Source organism: Lissotriton vulgaris, chromosome 7 (genome assembly GCF_964263255.1).
Source record: "Lissotriton vulgaris chromosome 7, aLisVul1.2, whole genome shotgun sequence".
In the NCBI taxonomy this organism is placed as follows: domain Eukaryota; kingdom Metazoa; phylum Chordata; class Amphibia; order Caudata; family Salamandridae; genus Lissotriton; species Lissotriton vulgaris.
This window is the reverse complement of record NC_141695.1, coordinates 601,044,766-601,066,372: the sequence shown is the minus strand read 5'-3', so window position 1 is coordinate 601,066,372 and position 21,607 is coordinate 601,044,766. Positions and strand designations below refer to the sequence as shown.

General features: G+C 41.2%; 1 protein-coding gene and 1 long non-coding RNA gene across 4 annotated transcripts in view; one reads left to right on the top strand and one right to left on the bottom strand.

Annotated features, from left to right (window-relative positions):
- TEN1 (TEN1 subunit of CST complex) overlaps nt 1-21,607 on the top strand; it is a 203,262-nt gene that overhangs the window by 44,743 nt on the left and 136,912 nt on the right. The window lies entirely within an intron of this gene.
- LOC147702092 (uncharacterized) overlaps nt 11,464-21,607 on the bottom strand; it is a 54,900-nt gene continuing 44,756 nt past the window's right edge. For both annotated transcript variants that reach the window (XR_015297500.1, XR_015297499.1), the window contains exon 3: nt 11,464-13,408. This is a non-coding gene — a long non-coding RNA (uncharacterized LOC147702092). The remainder of the gene's footprint in view (nt 13,409-21,607) is intronic.

The following is a 21,607-nucleotide window of genomic DNA, read 5'->3' as shown; positions in this document are numbered from 1 at the left end:
GGCGTGCTGGCCACCTCCTGCTTGGCAGATCCTTGTGAAGACTCTTATGAGCTTTCGCTCCCTGCTGCGGATGGTATGCAATGTTTATCTATCCCTCCTCCCTATGGGAAACTTTCCTGTGGCCTGTTGAACGTTCGCTCACTCGTCAAGCATTATGCCGAGATTGCTCTCTTAATTGAATCCTCACAACTGGATATACTATTCATAACAGAAACCTGGACTTCGGCGGACTGTGGGATGGAACTCGGTTGGGCCTGCCCACCAGGCTACCTCATAAGACACACTCCCCGATCTTCTGGTAGGGGGGGGAGGAGTGGGCTACATCTATAGAGATTCAATCTCCCTTTCAGTATTGGTTGTAAAAGAGGTGTTAGGATTTGAGCTCATGGGTTTTTCCATTATGGCCCAGGGCGGCACCTTGATAGCAGGCCTCTTATGCTATAGACCTCCCTCGTCGACCACGTCAGCCCTTCAGTCACTGATCGATCTAATCTATGACCTTTCAAACTCCCATGCCAAGTTTTTAGTTCTGGGTGATTTCAATCTTTGGCCCTCCGGCCCTCATGATCTGGCCTATAGGGAACTTTGCCAAGCTTGCTGCAACATACAACTTGTACAGCTGGTTTCATCATCTACCCATGACAAGGGGCATACTTTAGACTTGGTATTTGCCGATAAGGAATTGGTTGTGGTGAATGAGGTCGTGGCTCAGTGCTGGACTGATCATTCACTGATCAATATGCCCATTCCGTCAAAATCAAGTACTTCGAATGGCACTAAGTTTAATCGACAATGGTCCCGTCTTCTGAGGGAGTCGATTCGACCAACTCTACTACCTATGACCTTTTGGGTGGAGGATAGTGTGGATAAGAGTTATGATGCTCTCTGCCAGCAAATCCTGACCTCCTTAGATGAACTGACCCCTATGCGAAAGGTAAAGGACAGACCAAGAGGAGCTAATGCTTGGTTCACTGCTGATCTTGGACAGCATAAGCTCTGCTGTAAACAGGCGGAGCGTATTTGGAGGAGAGGGTACAAGGAGCTGGACAGGGCAGCATATAAAACGGCCCTGCAGGTATATAAGACCCAGCTAAGAAGCGCAAAAGCTAAATTTTTAGAAGATACCTTGGCGAAGGCCGCTAATAAATCGCAGACTCTATTTAAGCTAGTTAATAATTTATCAAATCCACCCTGCACAGTGTCAGCCATTCCGGCCTCCCAGGAACTCTGTGATTCCTTGGCCCTCGCGTTTGAGGAAAAAATTAGGACCATCCTGAATGGACTTTCAGTGCCCGGACAGTCTGCGCCGTCTCCATCCCCCCCCTGGAATCCTCCTGTCATTCGGTACCCGTATGGGATAAAAACAAGGCTGGCCCCTCTCGGTTGTCCTGTTTTCCTATTCCCTCGTTAGAGGAATTCTGCGTCCTGGCCAATGGCGTATCTTCAGGTTCACCACTTGATCCAATGCCTCATAAGATCTGGAAGGCTTTTCAAGCTGAGTTGTTTCCTCCACTCCATTCCATCTGCTGCCAGTCACTGACTACAGCGTTAGTTCCAGACAGTTGGAAGCTGGCAATAGTGACTCCATTGCTAAAGAAGGCTTCTCTTGACCCACTCTGCCCGACCAACTACAGGCCTATATCGCTTTTACCATTTGCGATAAAAATTCTTGAGAAATGGGTGACGAGAGCCTTGTCCAACTTTCTGGATACAAACTTCTGTCTGGATGCAGCCCAATTTGGCTTCAGACCGGCCCATGGCACCGAGACCGCATTGGTTACCGTGTTGGACGATCTGCGAACGCGTGTCGACAGGGGCAAGTCAGCATTCTTAGTGCTGCTTGACATGTCGGCCGCGTTCGACACGGTGAGCCATGAGGTCCATTTGGCGCGTCTTCAAAACGTGGGAATAAACGGTCTGGCGCTAAGCTGGATAACATCTTACCTTAGCAACAGACAGCAAGCTGTGGCGTTACCACCATTTCGATCAGCCACACGTCAGGTGAATCAAGGTTTCCCCCAAGGGTCGGCGATTAGCCCGATTCTTTTTAACCCATATCTCCGACCCCTGGTAGACCTAATCAAGTCATTCGGCATATCAGTCATCAATTATGCCGATGACACTCAATTGATTTTCTCACTTGAGGGCACCGAGACAGTTTTGAGGGACACCTTTCACCGCTGCATGTCGGCGACAGCAGATTGGTTACGAGCTAACTCACTCCAATTTAATGGATCAAAAACGGAAGTACTCCACTGTTCCCTAGACCGTCTCCCCCGCGGGTTACCGGACAACTTCTGGCCTACTTCCATCCCGGGCTCGGTGGAAGCTGCAGAATCTGCTCGTAATTTAGGAGTTCTGTTTGAACCCAATTTACAGCTCGACGCCTCTGTAAATAGGACTGCAGCGACTTGCATGGGCCTGCTGCGTGCCCTACGCAAGATCTTACCAATACTTCCCCGGGCTGCCAGAGCAGAGGTAGTGCGGAGTTCTATCCTCAGTAGGTTAGACTACTGCAATGCACTACTTCTGGGAGCCCCTAAGATCCTGATCCTAAAGTTGCAGAGGATCCAAAATATGGCTGCTAAACTGGCTTTATCTTTGCCACGTTCGGCCTCATCGTCTGCAGCACTAGCTGATCTGCATTGGCTGCCGGTCCAGCAGAGGATTGCCTTCAAGGATTTATGCCTTGTATTCAGGGCCCTGCATGGACTAGGACCAATACCAATTCAAAATCTCTTCTCATGGTACCAAGCTGCCAGACCCTTGAGATCCTCCTCGGCGTTCCTGGTGAGAAACCCCAGGATCAATAGAGTGAGGATGGGCGGCCGTGCCTTTAGTTTCACGGCCGCCACACTATGGAATACCTTACCTCTGGCATTGAGGAGTAGCCAAGATCTGCCCTCTTTTAAAAGCTACCTTAAGACCTACCTGTTCTCTAAAGCAATGCAAAATACACCTCGCCTGATGGTTAGATACGGTCTCAGCGCCAGGATACCCTTTCGGGTTACAGCTGCGCTTAACAAGCATTAAATACATATTATTATTATTATTATTATTATTGCATTTATTGAGTGCACAGCTACCCGGAGGTTTCCCGGCGCTTGCCTTGGGAACCCGTCCTGGCTTTTTCCCCTGTGAGATAGCCCCTACAGGGCATCCCCAAGGTGAAAGCCAGGCATCCCGCCGCAGGGGGGCCGTTGTGGAGATTAAGCAAGCTTAATGCCCAGAGTTGCAGAGTGAGAACCCATGATTAGAGCAGGCACCGAAGCGAGAATTATCGAGTCCGTGGACATTTGAGCTCAAGACCCTGCCGCGTCGGGAATTGAACCCTCAGCTTCCGGATCTGCCTGCTCTACACCGTGAGCCACACTTCTCCACAACATACATACATACATAAAGTTGTACGAATGAACTGTAGTGCCATATAACAACATTAGAAAGTGACTTCGCTGGCGCCATGCTGCTAGGATAAAAGTATTGGTTGTTGCTGCATTTATTTGTCTGAGGCTGCATGAAATAAAGCAAAGAATGGATTTTGAGTGCTATATTCGTGGATATTCGAAACAATGCTTGTTTTATTATTATTGTGGGGAGGGTAGGTGGGCTCCGATGTCACTACTTGACTGCCTTTCAGACGCAGTCGTGCCCCGATGACTCATCTCTTTGAAGGCTGGGAGGAGGTCAGTCACCTCACGACCTCTGCCCACGGACTATCCCTTCCGTCAGAAAGTGCTGAGACCCCCTCCATGTCTCACGTTCCCAGGCGTCCTGATTTCCACAGCCCCGTATGTGCCTCCGCCTGCCCCCGGCCAATGCTCACACTGAAGCTTAACACCCTCCCTCGTGATGTGATCAACACACACTGCATACGCGTACGGCTGGTACACGCCAACGACAAAGGGGGTGTGTAGTAACTGCAGTACACAGGAGTAGTTGAATATAGGTTTATTCAAGAAAAAGTAGTAGCAGGAAATAAAGGTGCTGCCAGCTTGAAGAGGAACTCTGGACTGGCAAACACTCTAAGCATAACACTACATGACATGCATACATTCCAATGTGACATGCAAACATTCTAACATATTCCAATACAGATCTAATGCAGCCCAATCTAGAACAATATATAAACAAGCATCACTACACATCCCCCTCCTTAAATATAATTTAAAAAAACAATAACACAACAAAAGAGAATTATTTACAAACATAATCATTTAAAAATTTAGGAGTCACAACATTCCTCCCACTTCTAGTGGAGAGTTGAGATTGCAACTCCTTATCAATAGAAGAATCAGCATTACTGGAAATCTGAGGAAAATCAGTACCAAGATTAGAAGAAATGGGTGGAAAGGAAGATTGAGGAGAAGAAGTCAAAGACTCAGAAGAATCAACAAGAACCTCAGAATCAACCAAAGGAGCCTAGGGTTGAATAACCATACCGTCCTGGGAAAGATCCTTGTTAGGAGAACCCACACTAGAGTCTGAGACGACCACTGGAGACAACCACCAAAATTCACCAACATCGCCCACATCCCGCTTCTTAATTTTAAAAGGATCGGGTCCCCTTGCAAAAGCAATCTTACTCATATGATGAATGGATCCATCATCTAACATAACGGTGTTACGCATAACTCTAGTGATGGTTCTGGGATCTGAAAAACGAGGCTGCAATTTACCCGTTTTCTTAGATAACTTGACTCTAACTAATTGACCCACACCAACATGAGTATCCCTAGTCCCATGTTTCCTATCATAATACAGTTTACTCTTGTCTTGAGATTTGCAAATGTTATCAATTACCTTCTCAGCATTCCACACATATTTCTTGCTTCTGCCCATCCACACTGGGTTCAACTTGGAGTAAGGAAATCTGCCTCTCATCAAACCAAAAGGGCTTTCACCACAAGTCTCATGAACTGTGATTCTATATGACCACAACATTTTATCAAGTTCAATGTACCAATCCTTCCTATTCTTGTTGGCAAGTTGTAATGTTCCTTTAATGACTCTGTTAACCCTCTCGACAACAGAATTACCCTGCGGATGATAAACAGCAGAAAATCTTTGCTTAATGCCTGTAGACTCCATAAAGACTTTCATGGCATCAGACTTGAACTGAACACCGTTGTCAGTCAAAATAGAGGAAGGTAAACCTTCCCTGATAAAACACACATCCAAAAATGCTATGACGGTGTCAGTGTTTACTTTACCAACATCCTTCAATTCAATCCACCTCGAGAATAAGTCAACTAAAACCAGAACATATTTGACAGAATCATCTTGCCACATGATTGGCCCCATAATATCTAAAGCTAAATCCTCCCATGGTAATTTGGGACAACCAAGAGATGGATTGGGGGATTAAGAGTCTTCTGACTCTTGTCAGAACATTCACATTGAACACAATCCCGGACTGACCTTTCAATCTCCATATCAATCCCGGGCCACCAGTATAAGGCTTTTACATTCTTCTTAGTTCTGGATATACCAGGATATCCTTCGTGCCCTATGGATATAATCTTTTGACGTACACCTAAAGGTGGCACAAGTTTATCACCACGACATATGAAATTACCATCAACACTAAGTTCATCTTTAACTTCCCAGAACGGCTTAAACTGGACATCAGCTTTAGATTGGACAAACCAACCTTGGTTGATTTTGGTCTTGACTGCTTCCAGTGAAACATCTTTGATAGATTCAGACTCCCATTCGTCTTTTGATAACTAGAAAAAACACCAGCAACACAACAATCATTCCATGAGTTAAGATCAATTTCTTTCATGGGTAAAGGTAACCTACTTAAAAAATCAGCCACCACATTCTTTGCCCCGGGTACATATTGTATGGTATACATATAATCCTGAAGCCGCATTGACAACCTAGCAATCCTGGCTGACGCCCTGCACAAACCCTCCGTAGTAAGAAGCTTAGTCAAAGGTTTGTGGTCAGAGCGTAAGATTAATTGTTTACCCCAAATAAATTTGCGAAAATGTTCCATTGACCATACCACAGCCAGGGTTTCACGTTCGATCACAGAGTATTTTTCTTCACAAGGCGATAAAGAACGAGAAGTGAAAGCTATGACAACTTCACCGCCTTGCTCAGAAACCTGTGAAAGAACACAGCCCAAACCATCCCCGCTGGCGTCAGTGGTCAAATACGTCTTTGCAAAAGGATCAAAACCTTGCAGCATAGGTGCATTGATTATTGCATACTTAATTTCTTTAAACGCAGATCTACATTTTTCATCCCAAACAAAAGGTGATTTGTTCTTTATAAGAGTACGCATGTGAAAGGTTTTCTGTGAAAACTGGTTAACAAACTTTGAGTAAAACTCAGCTAAACCTAAGAATGATCTAAGCTCATCTTTGGACTTAGGTTCAGGTGAGTTTACAATGGCTTCCACTAACTTTGCTATTGGTTTTATACCTCCATCACAAATTTCATGTCCGAGGTACGTAACCGACCTCTCGGAAAATTTACATTTGCTGAGTTCCCCAACCAAACCATTATCAGCTAGAATTTTTAAAACTTTTCTTAGGAGGTTGTCATGGTGATTCTTATCCTTCCCCATGATCAAAATATCATCCTGGAAGAAGATCACACCTTTGATGTGTCCAAATAGATTAGCCATTAACCTTTGAAATACTGCCGCGGCAGAGGCTAAGCCAAAAGGCATTCTTTTAAACCTAAAGCAACCAAAAAGAGTGGCAAAAGGTGTTAGATGTCTACTCTCAGGATCAAGGACTACCTGATGATAGGCTGCAGATAGGTCTAAGGTGGAAAATACCTTAGCATCTTTGGTGAGGGACAACATCTCGTCAATACGTGGGAGTGGATATTGATTGACCAAAATTTGGCTGTTCAAATATCTCAAATCCACACACAAACGGGCCTTTCCATTGGCCTTGCGTGCGACGACTAATGGAGAAATCCATTCAGCCGCTTCAACTGTTTCAACAATTTATCTAATTCAGATTTAACCTCATCTTTAATGATGACAGGAATATTCCTAGCTTTATGGATTTTTGGAACTGCATTGTCCTTTAATCTGATTTGGTGTGTAAAACCCTTCAGTTTACCAATAGTACCAGTAAACACAGACGGATATTCATCAATAACCCATTTTTTAGTGTCTTCGCTTGTACAAGAAACCAAAACCTGTTCTTTACTGTTAGGATCTAAAATTATATGTAAACTTCTCTGATCCCTCCAACCCAGAACAGAAGGGCCATCCTTAGAGACATACAGTTTACAGGTAGCATGCCTCCCTTTAAATCTAAAAATTAATACCCTGAAACCTAAAATCTCAATAGTGTTGTCCGTGTAGCTAACAGGTGAAATATCAGAAGGTTCCAACCAATTTCCAATCTGGTTCACAAATTTCTGTTCCCAAACGTGCTTATTAACAATAGTATAGGGCGATCCTGAATCTGCAGCAAGCTGTGTAAGGATTCCACCTAACGAAACTTGGCAGAAAGGTTTACTAGAATCAACATCAGAAATATTCAAAACAACTTTTTTTTAAACTATATTCTGTACTTGTAACACTTCCTCATCAGAGGATGAAGTAACCTCCTGTTCAGTTTCTTGAATACAAGCAATTTTGCCTTTGAAATTCTTATACATTTTCTTTTTACAAACTTTGGCAAAATGTCCCATGACCCCACAAATTAAGCATTTAGTGTTTTTAGCTGGACATTTAGGGTAATGAGCAAGGTGAGAGTGACTACCACATCTCTAACAAACAGGATCAGAACCCTTCCTTGAATCAAAAGTTTCCTTCTTTGAATTACCAGACCTGAAATCTTTGTTACTCTTAACAAAAGTTTTCCCTTCAGAAATTTTGTTAACAACTTCAGATTCTTTTTTGTCATTAGAAAGAGAAGCTTTAGCACAACATTCAGAAAGCTCTGCCTTTTTAACCATAGCGATGATTTCCTTCAAAGTTCCATCACCTTCAACCCATAACTTATTTTGTATGATTTTAGTTTTAGTGTACATGACAATTTGATCACGAATGAGATCATCATGAAGCTGAGCGAATTTGCATTTAACAGCTAATTTCCTTAGTGCGGAAACGTAATCCTCTACTGATTCAGTTTTCTCTTGCTTGCGTTGGAGGAAGGAATGTCTGGTGACAGCAATGCAGACACAAGGAGAAAAATAATCATCCATATCTAAGAGTGCTGAATTGAAAACATCAACATCACCGGAAGATCTGTCAGTTTTATCCAATTGCTTGTAAATCCTTAATCCTTCAGGACCAAGACCCAATAATAAGATTCTTTTCTTCCTTTCTGGAGTGAAAGAGCCACTAACATCTTCAAGATTGGCTACATAATTTAAGAAATATTCTTTTCAGTCCAACCAAGCAACAGGAGGATCACCAAGAACAACTAAAAATTCTCTGGGTGCATTTAAGTTCAAACCATGAACAGGTTTTTCACCACTTGTTGTGCTACTGTTAGTATCAGGCATAATGATATACACTGAATTATGTAATGAAGTAAAAATAAACTGCTACAGTGTATATAAGTTCTTGTATTCGAAAAATAAATAAATTGCAGGCAGCACCTTTAGTTGTATAGAAATTCAGTGTACTTAAAGAAATAAATACAGTAAATAATAAAGCTGGTAAATACCATGAAAAACGAATGTTCAGGATCTTCCACTCGATGAACGATGTAATTGCGGTGAAATCGCGGTGAAATCTGACGGAAACCAATCTAAAATGGCCGCCGACATGACCTTGCGTGAGGTCGTACCCACAATGCACTACGCGATTAGCGTGACGTGAGCCAGCAGTGCAGAGAGATCACAGTGACGGAGGCTAACAAAGAAAGGTTCCGAAGGAGATGCCGCGTCTTTTGAATCGCAGGAGCTGTAGCGAGGATGCCGAACCAGTTGACAAACAGCAGGATTCAAAGGACGCTGGTAGGCATATTATAGCAAATGATTAAAAAATAAGTTTCTCACCGCAATTGTTCCAGCAGCAGATCAGATGAAAACAAGTAGCACAACTCATGTAGAGCAAAAGGTGAAATTTCCATTAACAAATTTTGTCAGATCGAGAAATAAAAATAAAAAATAAAAGATTGAGTCCAAATAAGCAGAGTTTCCCAAAAGAGAAGAAAGGTTTCCCTCGTCGCCAAATCTGTAGTAACTCCAGTACACAGGAGTAGTTGAATATAGGTTTATTCAAGAAAAAGTAGTAGCAGGAAATAAAGGTGCTGCCAGCTTGAAGAGGAACTCTGGACTGGCAAACACTCTAAGCATAACACTACATGACATGCATACATTCCAATGTGACATGCAAACATTCTAACATATTCCAATACAGATCTAATGCAGCCCAATCTAGAACAATATATAAATAAGCATCACTACAGGGTGCCAGGCAAAGCTTGTGAATTCTGCACAACCAATGCTACGGCTCGACAGTAGAAATGATCCTACCTGGAAACTCGCTTGAAGTACGGAAATATGTAATTAAGACCGTCCCAAATTCCTTTCTTGCTCTGATCGGAAAGTTTTCTCAACAGTCACGCCCGTCAGCCTTGTTTCCCCCTTTATTGTTTATTAGACAATTATCTCAATCCAGATTTCAAGTGTCTCTAAGTGCATCGTGACTTTGCTTTATAATTACTTTGTCAAATATTTCTGCTCTCAGTTGTGTGTCACTGTTTTGTTACTGCTTTTTATTGTGTTCATGTAGCCCCCCTGTCACTTAATGGCTACTGCACAGCTCTTTCAGAAGTAAGGTTGCACGTGATGAAAGACAGCAGGGCAGAATGTGGCTGCATTGTTGAGGAAACTTGTCGTTCTGAGTTTATAGCTATAAGCAGGGCCGCTGAAATTATAAGATTGTGACATTTTTCCCAAAAATACGGATCTTGCGCATTTTCCACTTAATTCAAAAATTTTATGCATGCTAGAAAACTTAACAAAATAGTGTTTCTCGCATAAACAGATCAAATGTATCTAGCTGGCAGCCAAATGAATGGTACGCAGTTCATAATAATATGCAAAAGTGAACCAGTGAAGAGCCTTTATGTATTTGCGGTTAGCAGTGCCTTCAGACCCCACCCGCCTTCCACCACAGCATGCCGAAGCGCCTTTATGTGTCGCATTACTGTAATTTTGGCTATTGGCGTTGCATTACCATTAGCAACGCCAATAGCTCAAACTTTCAGTAATGCGAGACCTATTGCATTGCAAATGCTTGTATTTTTTCCTATATCTGTAGCCATCTAACTTGCTGATGCTGACATTTTTCTGATAGTTCCTTTTAGCAAGCAGGTAGTCCCAGGAGCGTTAATGTTATCCTGTTAACAGGAGATTCTGCCATCTGCATCTGAAAGTTTATCTTTGCCATACCACCCACCCAGCTATTTAATCAGGACTGTCTACAAGAACAAAAGATCGAAAACCAGGAACTAAATTTTAATTAGCATTACACAACTTTGGCTCTACAACATAGGTTACTGTTGGGAAAAAATCCTTTAAGCAGTGAAAATCCTTTAATCACCACATCTTCAACAGAGGGAGAACAAACAGGTTTATTGCATATGCTCAAACGTATCACAACCAATGATGAGATAGTACTTTTCATGTGACAACCCACATGTCTTGGTGCGTTATTTTGTATATAAACACATTCTTTAGCGTTAATGCTTCCCACTACCAGGCCACGGAGATACTCTGAGTCACTGCGCATGCACGGCGTGCAGCGCACGACGCGAACAACTAGGGAATTGCCCCACAGACTGGGACCGTGATTTATCAACCCGTTCACCATCAGTCAGAACGGCTCATGATTGAAACATCGCTACTTCTTCTCCCACAGGTATGAGCAGCAGCAGGGGGGCACCGATTGCACAGATAATAATAACTGTGTACACCTGTTTAGGGAAGGCCAGTTACAACTGCATTTCCCATTATCTCTCGTCCAGTACGGGACATCGACCCTCTCACTACCTCTACTGGGATAGCGGCAGGTCCATAGTTATGTGAATATACCTCCTAGAGAGGTAAGTTTGTAACATCTGAGTCAGGACTTTTTCTCGACACATCTGACTATAGGCATAATGCTTGGCTGTCTATGCATGCGTGCCTTCAGCAATAACTAGTTTTAGATTATTCCCTTTAGAGTGGACCATCTTTAATCATTTTCATTAGAGGAGCGCATGCATACATCATATTTGTAGATCAGCCCATTGAATTTATCCCTCTTGCCTCCTAACCCCCACATCGTCTTTTTTACCAAAAAAAGTTTGGCACATAGTTCCTAATAATAAATCCATCATGCTAGTTTTTTATGCAAGGTGCGTTGAACACTTCAGCACCCTATTTACCATCCATCAACTCTGAAGGTCAGATGAACCCTTACATTTGACGAAGGTAAACTTCCATACAAATCAAACAGCATGTACATTTGGTTCTTAGTAATACTAATTGCAACATTTCAGCCATGACCAACATGAATGTTATTCAATATTAAAACCATGTTAAAATATTTGAACTGTATTTACTCTATTGTCTAGTCCATGTTGTGTTTTTATCCACATATATATTGTGTATAATATCTCAACAGAATATCTATGTAGAAATAGGTAATGTATGAGTGTGAAAGTATGCCTGCATGCCTACAATAGGGACCATGGACAAACAATGTGTTGATTACTAAATATCTATATTGTACACATTGTGCAATTATTTCTTATGATATATATCTCTCTATTCTTGAACCTAAAGATAAAATAATATAAAAGAAAGGGAAAAAAATTATATTGGTATAAATAAACATTTATTTTTTATACTTTACTACATCTGGTTGTTCACATATTGTTTCTGTAAATTTGAAGGTCCACTTTTTTATTGAATTTCCTAATACGTTCTCACACTTATATGCTCAAACTAATACAACTGGGAGAGAAACCATACTGTGAGAGAAGTAAAAGTCAGTCTCAAATTACACACGCTGTCAGTCTAGTCATATAATACAAGTTTTTGCAAACGTCCATAACTCCAATGCAATAATAATAATAAAAAAAGCTTCTTGCTTTTGCGGGATGTTCTACCCAAATTGCACACATTGCCTTAAAGCGCAGCTTTTTCCTGTGTCCGTGACTACTAGAAGTCACGCTAAAATTACAGACTACAGTTGGAATATTCTCTGCTTCTCCGAATTTCCTGTTACATATTCAAGTCGGGTAGTTTCCCAGCAAACATACAATGGGAAGAAAAAACACTTAAGTCAGACCGAATTAAGACCTATTTTTGAAAGCAGGCTGTAGGTTATTACCGGATAAAAAGTGAAACTTAAACATGCTCTTTTAACCACACATTTAAACCGCATTATACTGTTTTTCTTTCTTTACATGATAATATTTCACAGTTTGTGGGCAAGTGACAGGTTAAACTGAATAATGACCAGAATAATTTGGGTCTAAATCTAAATTAGGGTTTGGATTCCTTTCATTCCCCTCTCTAGTCGATTCTTCGACTACTTCTTCACTACCCCTGTACATTTCTTCCAATTCTGTATGTTGCATTCCTTTATTTCTTATTATAGGAAACATGCCTCCCACTTTAGCTGTAACCCTCTTGCAATATGCTAAGATAACCTGAAATACTAGGCACATCCATAGCAACAGAACTATTATAGGTAACAAGCCCTTAGACAATCTAGACATCGAGGACGGCACCCAGTCGAACCAGCCAGTGAATCACCCATCCGGAGCACCACCCTCTTCCTTCGTCTGTGTATGCAAATTATGCAAGTCAATATAGCCTGGGTTAGATTTCCTACATCTTCATCATTTGCTAGTATGAAAGATCAGCATACGGAATTCATCTTTCTACATAACTCTCCTTCGATTGCTGTCATCAAGTCCAAAACATATCTGTTTTCCTTCACCATAAGTCTGATTGAACGCAGCTCTTCTTTAATTGCATTAAAGCCATCTTCAGTAGCATTTATTGCTTTCATCAATTCCCAGCGGGTGATTTGAACCCAGCGAGCAGTTGCTTTTGCTTGAAACATAAGTAACAGACTCCCCCAAAATGTTTGAGCATCATTGAACAACCTATACTCTTTGGGCACATCCTGCCGCACTGAAGTTCCAAAGAACTCGGCCATCCTTTTTCTTCTGTGATGATGCAGCAAAGTTGATGCTTTACTCATGGAATGCTTTTACTGGTGTTACCATAGATGTGGTGTGCAAAGTCGCCAGAGAGCAGATTCCGCTCCAGTCGAGAGGGGTTGGGGTAGTTGAATGTATGTGCGAGTGCCACAATGCCAGAAAAGATCCATAAGGCTGGAGGTACCGTCCTGCATATCTGCATTGTAAATAGTTAAGCTGCAATTGAGATTGTGTCCCACTTTAACAATCCCATTTCCCTGAAAGCAAAAAAAAATCTCATTAGTTTCACAGCCAGCTTACAAATGATGTTTATTTCCAGTCTAGGTTTATTTCTTTATGTTTTCATCCCATACTTGCTGACATGATGCTTTAATATCATCAATTCTCAAATTACTTTTTATTTCTGTGCCATTCCAAAAAGATATGGCCCTACATGAAAACCGAGATCCAGTAAACCATTTATTATTGGCATATACTGATGCCTCACATTTTCTTTTTGTTTAAATTTGTATTATTATTATTTTGTAGAATTTTAAAACCTAACAAGGTAAGACAACCCTTATTTGCAATGTGGATCACTAATCACATGCGATCATTACATATTGCAACATTAGTTTATGACAGTGCATAATGACATGATTATCGTTTGGTTGTATATTCAATAACGGATAAGGCATGGTCTGTCCTAGAGAAGCTATAAACAAAATATCCAAAAGTGTGTGGGGGGGGGGGTGATAAAGGAGAAGGCAGAAATAAATTCTCAATCGGTATACATGCACTTACTAATGTGTGGAGTAACAATGCTCTCTATTTGTCCTACTCACACATGCTAGACATATGGCTTCAGGCAGCCGTAAGAACTGCCAGCCCAGTGACAGGTGATAGTGCAGTTATAAACACCCATGTCTGTGGATCTGCTGTGTAAAGTCGAGCGTCAGAGATTATCAGCAGCCAGGTGCACTGTGCCCACGTCTTATTGAGCCTAAGTAGATGCTACTTGTGGTGCAATGCACCCTTCATCACGCCCTGCCGCATTGGGTACCTCATCCGGATCTTGACCTGACACACGGAAATCTGACAATATTGTGTCCCATGCTGGCGCTAGGGGCTGCCTGCGTAGTCCAACAGTGTCCTCACGGCGGAGAACAATGCTCTCTGCCTGTGCCCGTTATGTGGGTACGTGAGGAGCACTCCGTTCAACTTATTTATCAATTTTAGTGGTGGTACTGCGTCTAATAAGGGTAGTCAATCCTTGTGTTAAATGTGAATTATGGCGGGTTTGTGAACCCCCCTATGCGCGCACTATACACTTGGTGTGTCTACACCTTCACCAATTTCAAAGGAAAATTTCAGTAATATTAAACCAAAAACTCATTTGTCTTTTTATATTGCATGTAATTCATTCGTTCAGGGTTCAATTCCCGACGCGGCAGGGTCTTGAGCTCAAATGTCCACGGACTCGTAAATTCTCGCTTCGGTGCCTGACCTAATCATGGGTTCACACTCTGCAACTCTGGGCATTAAGCTTGCTTAATCTCCACAACGGCCCCCCGCGGCGGGATGCCTGGCTTTCACCTTGGGGATGCCCTGTAGGGGCTATCTCACAGGGAAAAGCCAGGACGGGTTCCCAAGGCAAGCGCTTAGAGACCCCTGGGTTATAAGCGCTATATATATCCAACATACAATACAATACAATACAATTCGTTATACATACTTTTCACAAAGCTGGTTATTTCCTCATAACTACATGTACAATGCAAATTGAATGCACTTTGAATCAAACATATACATATACATGATTTGCAATCCTTCATTCTTTTAAACTTTACAATTTGCTTATTCTGCCCTATGCATTTCGGTACTCTAGGTATCTTCATCAGGGGCCAGTCTGTAAAGAAATCAAAAATAGGGAAATGTAAGAGTTTCAATTTACTAAAACGCCCATGGGTGAGATCTATTGAAAATGTCAATGCCTACCTCTGTAAGAAGATTGACGTGCTTGCGAACTAGAATCAATAGGAAACGGATAAAAATTCTTGTTAGCTCAAAGAGTCTGCCTACTGCCTTATTGTAATTACTCACTGTCTCCTAGAGAAAGTGAGGGAAGGAGTCTTACCGTGTTTATGAACCTGATGTGTTTCAGATGAGCTGAAAAAGTGGAATAATAATAGTGATATACTCTATGTTGACTCCACATGATACATCATGTACTGCTTTTAATAAAATGTACTTTAAGACTGTATATACGATAAACTGAACATACCTGGAGCGTGTTCAATTCGATAATGGTCTTGTGAAAATATGAGGCTGATGTTAAAATAACTCGCAATTGAGTTAGTATGATATTGTATGTGGCATATAAACCATCTGCACATACCTCAGTATATTAAAAGATACTCTGAAAAATAAACGGAGAAATCGAAAAACGCATGGTTAATTTTTGCCTCTGGTTTCAAATAGAAACTCTTGGTTTTGCTAATTATATCCTTCAAGTGCGGTTATTACCTGAATATGTTTCTCTTCCCATCCTCAAATATCCGAAATGTGCAGAATCGCGTTCTATGTCGCCGCTATACCCAACCCGGTAAAAATAAAAGGCTCCCGACGCTACTCCGCTATAAACATAGAGTGCGGACTAACAAATCTGCTCGGCCTGATCTAATGGTTACAATGGGTGCCATGCTAAAATGGAGAATGATATCACTGTGAACACAGTAAAAGCTAATGTATGTTCTATGATCCGACTGTGATTAAAGAATACCAAAAAGGGAATTGAGAATAAGAATTCCCGAGATTTATGACCGTTTTACGATGACTAAAGAGACGAACTAGATATTACGCGTCAATGTATCAATCTTCTTATGAAGATGTTACGATGTTACCAGTTGTATATACAATTACTATAACATGCTTGAGTTTGATATTCGTCTACTATAACGATCGTTTCCCCCGTGGGGGACTCTTCTTGTCCATGATTGATACTAATTAGAATGTATGTGCCATATACATACTATCGGACCTCGCTATATGTATAATCTAGACCATTTTAAGTATGGTCAAATACCATTGATTATCATGTTCAACTGTTCTGCGGCCAGACTTTAACGAGTGTTCTGTGGGGTGTTATTAAAAATGAAGCTGTTCCTAATGAGTGCAAAAGCAGATTTCATGGTGGGTTTGAATGCTTATCCACATATAACAATTATCGTCTTGATGTTTGGTACATTTTACAACATATACAATACAGTTCTATACCCTGTTTAATGAACATTTCACATTCTATAGTCTTTCTATGTCATATGAACATGCTTATCAACCAAATTTTCAGTTGTTTCAAATTAAATTTAAGATGCATAGTCATATCATGTGTGGTTAAACATCAGATTACCTTAGGTATCATATGCACACCACATAGAGTATCATGTGTTGTTAGATGTTAAAGGTGTTTGTTGCGTCTTGTACTTTATCACTATTAATCCCCTCTGAATGGTTTAAATGAAAAGCTCCTAATAACTCTAATGTGATGTCACACTGAAATTACAGGTAACACGATAGGTCATACCTGTCATTTAGACCAATTGGGATCATGGTATTAAGTTGTTTGATCCAAAACAGTTCTCGTTGTAGCAATCTTTGTTCATTGTCTATGTCAGGTCGGATATCAACCTTTTCAATGATAAGGAACCTGATTTGTGAGATGGTGTGTTTCGCATCTCTCCAATGCGTGACTAGTGGAGAGGACAGATTTAGGTTACGAATTCTGCTCTTGTGTTCTGTGAGTCTGATTTTTAATTTGCGTTTAGTTTTACCGACGTACATCTTTCTGCACGGGCATTTAATTGCATAGACCACGTTGAACGTGTTACAATCACTTGAGTGTTTGAGTTTGATCTGTGCTCCTGTTGTAGGGTGTGTAAATGCATTGCCTGTTATCACGTTATTACAGTGCGTGCAGTTCTGGCAACGTACTGTGCCTTTATACGTTGGTGTCTGTTGGGTTGTGTGTTTCCGTTGTTTATTCAATATTTGCCTTAAGTTTTGTCCTCTTGTGTATGCATGCATTGGTCGGTCTCTGAATATGTCATTAAACTCAGTTTCTGAAGACAGTAATTCCCATCTCTGGTTGATTATATTTCTGATCGCCTTGGACTGTGTTGTGTATTTAGTGACAAAAACCATTCTGTCACTAGCTGTTTTAGTTGTGGGTGTTAATAGTGCTTGTCTGTCCATCTTCATAACTTTGTCCATATGTATTTGTAGTTCTTCTTTTGGATAGCCTCTGTCTACATATTTTTGCGCTTGTTCTTGTAGCATTGTTAGACATGTCTTTGGATTTGTGCAAATCCTCTTAATCCTGATAAACTGAGAAAGTGGAAGGTTCTTTACCAAGCTTCTAGGATGGAAACTTGTGTACATTAGTGCATTGTTTCGATCTGTGGGCTTAGAATACAATTCAGTCTCAAATCCTGTTGTTGTCTTGTTTATTCTGACGTCCAAAAAATCCATCACTTAATGTCAATTTTGTATGTAAATTGTATTCTCGGATTCACCTGATTGAGTCTCAAGATCAATTCTTTCAATGCGTCTGTTGTGTCATTCCATATTAAAAAGATGTCATCAATGAACCGACAGTACATTTTGATGTTGCTCCAAGCTCCAAGCTGCAGTATTCATCAGATTATCTGCCTCAAATTGAGCCATGAAGATATTGGCGTAAGCAGGAGCCCCTGCAAAGCCCATAGAAGTACCAGATAATTGTGCGAAGTATCTGTCTTGCTACTGAAAATAACTGTTGTTTAGACTGAACTGAAGAAGTTGCAATAAAAATACTTTGTCTGTAGGTAAATCATCCATCTTAAGTAGTGCCCATTCAATGGATTCTAAACCTAATAAGTGTGGAATCGAAGTATAAAGTGCTACAACATCAATTGTGCACAAAATCCAGTGTTCCTGAAAATCCTGTTGCCTTGTGAATAATTTATTCAAAAAATCTGTTGTGTCCCTAATATAGGAGCCCCATCCCTGAACAAATTTTTGTAAGAAATAATCCAGATAAAGTCCGAGGGGGTCGAAAATCCACCCGCACCCCAAGACAATTGGTCTGAATGGAGGGTTAGTCAAGTGTTTATGAACCTTTGGGATCATGTATAGTTTAGGGCATCTCGGATGTGAGGTCGTCAAAAAAGCTTGTGTGTTGGTGTCAATCCAACCTTGGTCAATAGCATTTTGTAGTAGGTCCTTAAACATTTGTTGAAGTTTTACTGTAGGGTCACTATCCAGTTACAAATAGGTGTTTGTATCTGTTACATGTTCGTTGACTTTCCTCTCATAAAATTGAGTGTCCATATTTACCATAGCACCTCCCTTGTCCGCGGGCTGAATTGTAAGATCTTGATTATTTGCTATATTCTGGATGATGTTCAATTCAGCCTTATTGAGATTATGTTGTTTTTGTTTTTCAAAATCCAATGTTTGTATATCTTTTTGAACCATAATTTCAAAAGTGTCCAACATCTTATGAGATACTGGTGGTATATATGTGCTCTTTGGTTTGAAACGTTGTGCATGATCTTCTCTTGTCTGTTCTGAAGGTTCAACCACATTTGTAAAGAAATGCCGCAATCTGAGATTTCTCATGAACCAGTAAATAGCTCCTTCTGTTTCCATTATACTTGCTTTTGTTGCAGGTACAAATGAAAGCCCTTTATTTAACACTGCAATCTGCCGTTGTGATAATGTTACAGAAGAGATATTGATGATCAGACCACTGTCCTGCCTCTCCGTAGTGATTTTCCTGCCACTTCCTCTCCTGGTTTTGCGCCACCTGTTGTTGTTTCCGACTAGTGCGATGGTGGTTGACCTTGGTTCTGTTCCTGGGACAAAAAAGCTACATTGCCACTTGTAGTTGCTACTTGCGAAACAATGTTGGTAGCTGTTGTTGTATGTACTGGTCCTCTGCTTATAGATGTTTCTTTGTCCGTTACAAGAATTTCTTCGGATGAGTGAGTTGTTGCTGTGGTTTTTTTATGGTGAAATTGTCGGCTGGCATAAATATCCGCCCACGTATAAACTTCGTTCAGTTTATAGTCGATTGTATCGCGCTTAAATTTAAATTTGCGCAATTTCCCCTCTTGTAACTCTTTGCTATATCTGTCAAGCTTTTGATTAATGCCTTCCACGTATCCACTTCCATCCTATTTTCCAATTCTGTTTTGAGGTTAAAAATGTCTTCCTCTAATTCTCGAATTGTCTTGGATAGTTGTTCAACTATTAACAGAATTAAATCTAGCGAACACTTATTTAAAATGCTGTACCACTTCTCCATGAATTTAGCATTTAGGTTGAATCGAAACAGCATTGGCTTGATGGATAATCTTAATCCTCTCGGTATGCGCTTCGTTTTGTGATATTGCACTAAAGTTGATGCGTGCATTCGATGGTTAAGTTGACGTCGTGTTAAGTATTACAATTGCTTCAGTTGTTGGCTGATTGAGCCCCCATGGGCGTCCATGGATCTCACCTCTTGAATTAACGAGTACATTTCATCAGCTTGTTCAGTGGTATAAGCCAGAGTGTTGGCTCTATTGTCTGTAATCCCTGATATTGTATCAAACTGCATTGTTTCGGATTGTTTGGGTGCCTCCCCACTGTTGGACTTGGAAAAAATTGTAAAGTTTAAAAGAATGAAGGATTGCAAATCATGTATATGTATATGTTTGATTCAAAGTGCATTCAATTTGCATTGTACATGTAGTTATGAGGAAATAACCAGCATTGTGAAAAGTATGTTTAACGAATGAATTACATGCAATGTAAAAAGACAAATGAGGTTTTGGTTTAATATTACCGAAATTTTCCTTCCAAGTTGGTGAAGGTGTAGACACACCAAGTGTATAGTGCGCGCCTAGGGGGGTTCACAAACCCGCCATAATTCACTCTGCCTGTGCCCAGCACAGGAGGGAGTGGTGCCAAGCCTTGGCCTCCGGGGTTTTCCATGGACGCGTAAGCAGTCGCTTAGCCACTATAAGTCCTAGGTCAATGTATCTGGATGTCACCTTCTTGTTCTTAGATCTATGGTAAAGTCCTAGGATGCAGGCCTCTCATGTCCAATCCAAAGTTCGCTCTGGGCATAGCGTCAGTCTCCTAGTAACTTCAGCCCAGTATGGCTGTATGGCAACACAGGACCACAACATATGGAGAAGGTCCGCCCCTGGTTCACTACATCTGGCGCATTTGGCGTCTGTGCGATTAAAAAAATGTGTTTATCTTTGCCGGCGTGAGGTAAGCTCTGCGCAGAATGTAATACTGAATGATCCTAAATCGCGTGTTGCAGGGGATTCATGTGGGACTCTCGAGAATGCAGGCCCATTCACGATCTATGACGGGCCTTTGGAGGTCCATATCCCAGTGGGCACGCAGAGCAGCGGCAGCTCTGTGTGAGCTCTGAGTGATTCCACAAACGATTTGGTAAAATGGCAACCAGTCCCCAGCTCGTGCAAGTATTGTATGGTTAGATGTGTGGCAGGTTTCTGCGTTGTATTTCCCGACTGTGCGCTCAGCACAGGAGTCACTGCAACATGGAGGAGGAACTGACCATGTGGCAGGCCAGAACCCTCCATCAACTCGTCAAAGCGGACAAGCTGCCCATCAGTGTATACGTCCCCTACTATAAGTATGCCCGCCTCCTCCCATTGCGCGAGTTCCGTGCCGGATATCGCATGATGTCTTCTGGGGGTGCCTAGTATCGGTGGAGATAGTGCATATGGTACAACCTGTATACTGATGCCTCAATACTTAATACTGGCCTGGCTGCACAAGCCTTGGACAGTGGTTTGGCAGTATAATTATTACAGGTGGATGGTGGATTAGATATCCCTAGAAGACCTTGTTCCATTACTGCTTCCTCCCAATTTACATAACTATATTTCCGCCCTGCTCCCTTCATTCTGGATATCTCTTTCATTATCTCTGTTTTATCTGTCAGAATTTGCAAAATTTCAGGGGTTGTATCAAATCTAATTGTATTAAATCGGGCTGTCATAGGACTAACATGAGTTGGCTGTAACAGTTGGCTGTAACTGTGCTTTTATCCTACACAAGAAAAGGTGCTATAAATATTTGTTATATTAACAGGCACTTCTTTAGGATACACAAAAGTTTTTTTTATGGCAAGGGGAATAAGAGAACATACATAACAACTATCATATTGTGTATTGGTACCTATATCATGCATGCTTTTGTACCACAATTATCAAGTAAAGAATCATGCAAGGGATGTATATCTGTTTAATTGAAAACAGCTCTACGAAAGCGTAATACTTCTTCCCTTTGGGTGGGTTATTTTGCACCTACATAACACATAAAACAATAACAAATTATCAGGGTAATAACCATATCCACTGATCTCATTATTATACTATGAAATATATCATTTAACTGTCTCTTCATAGTGTCAA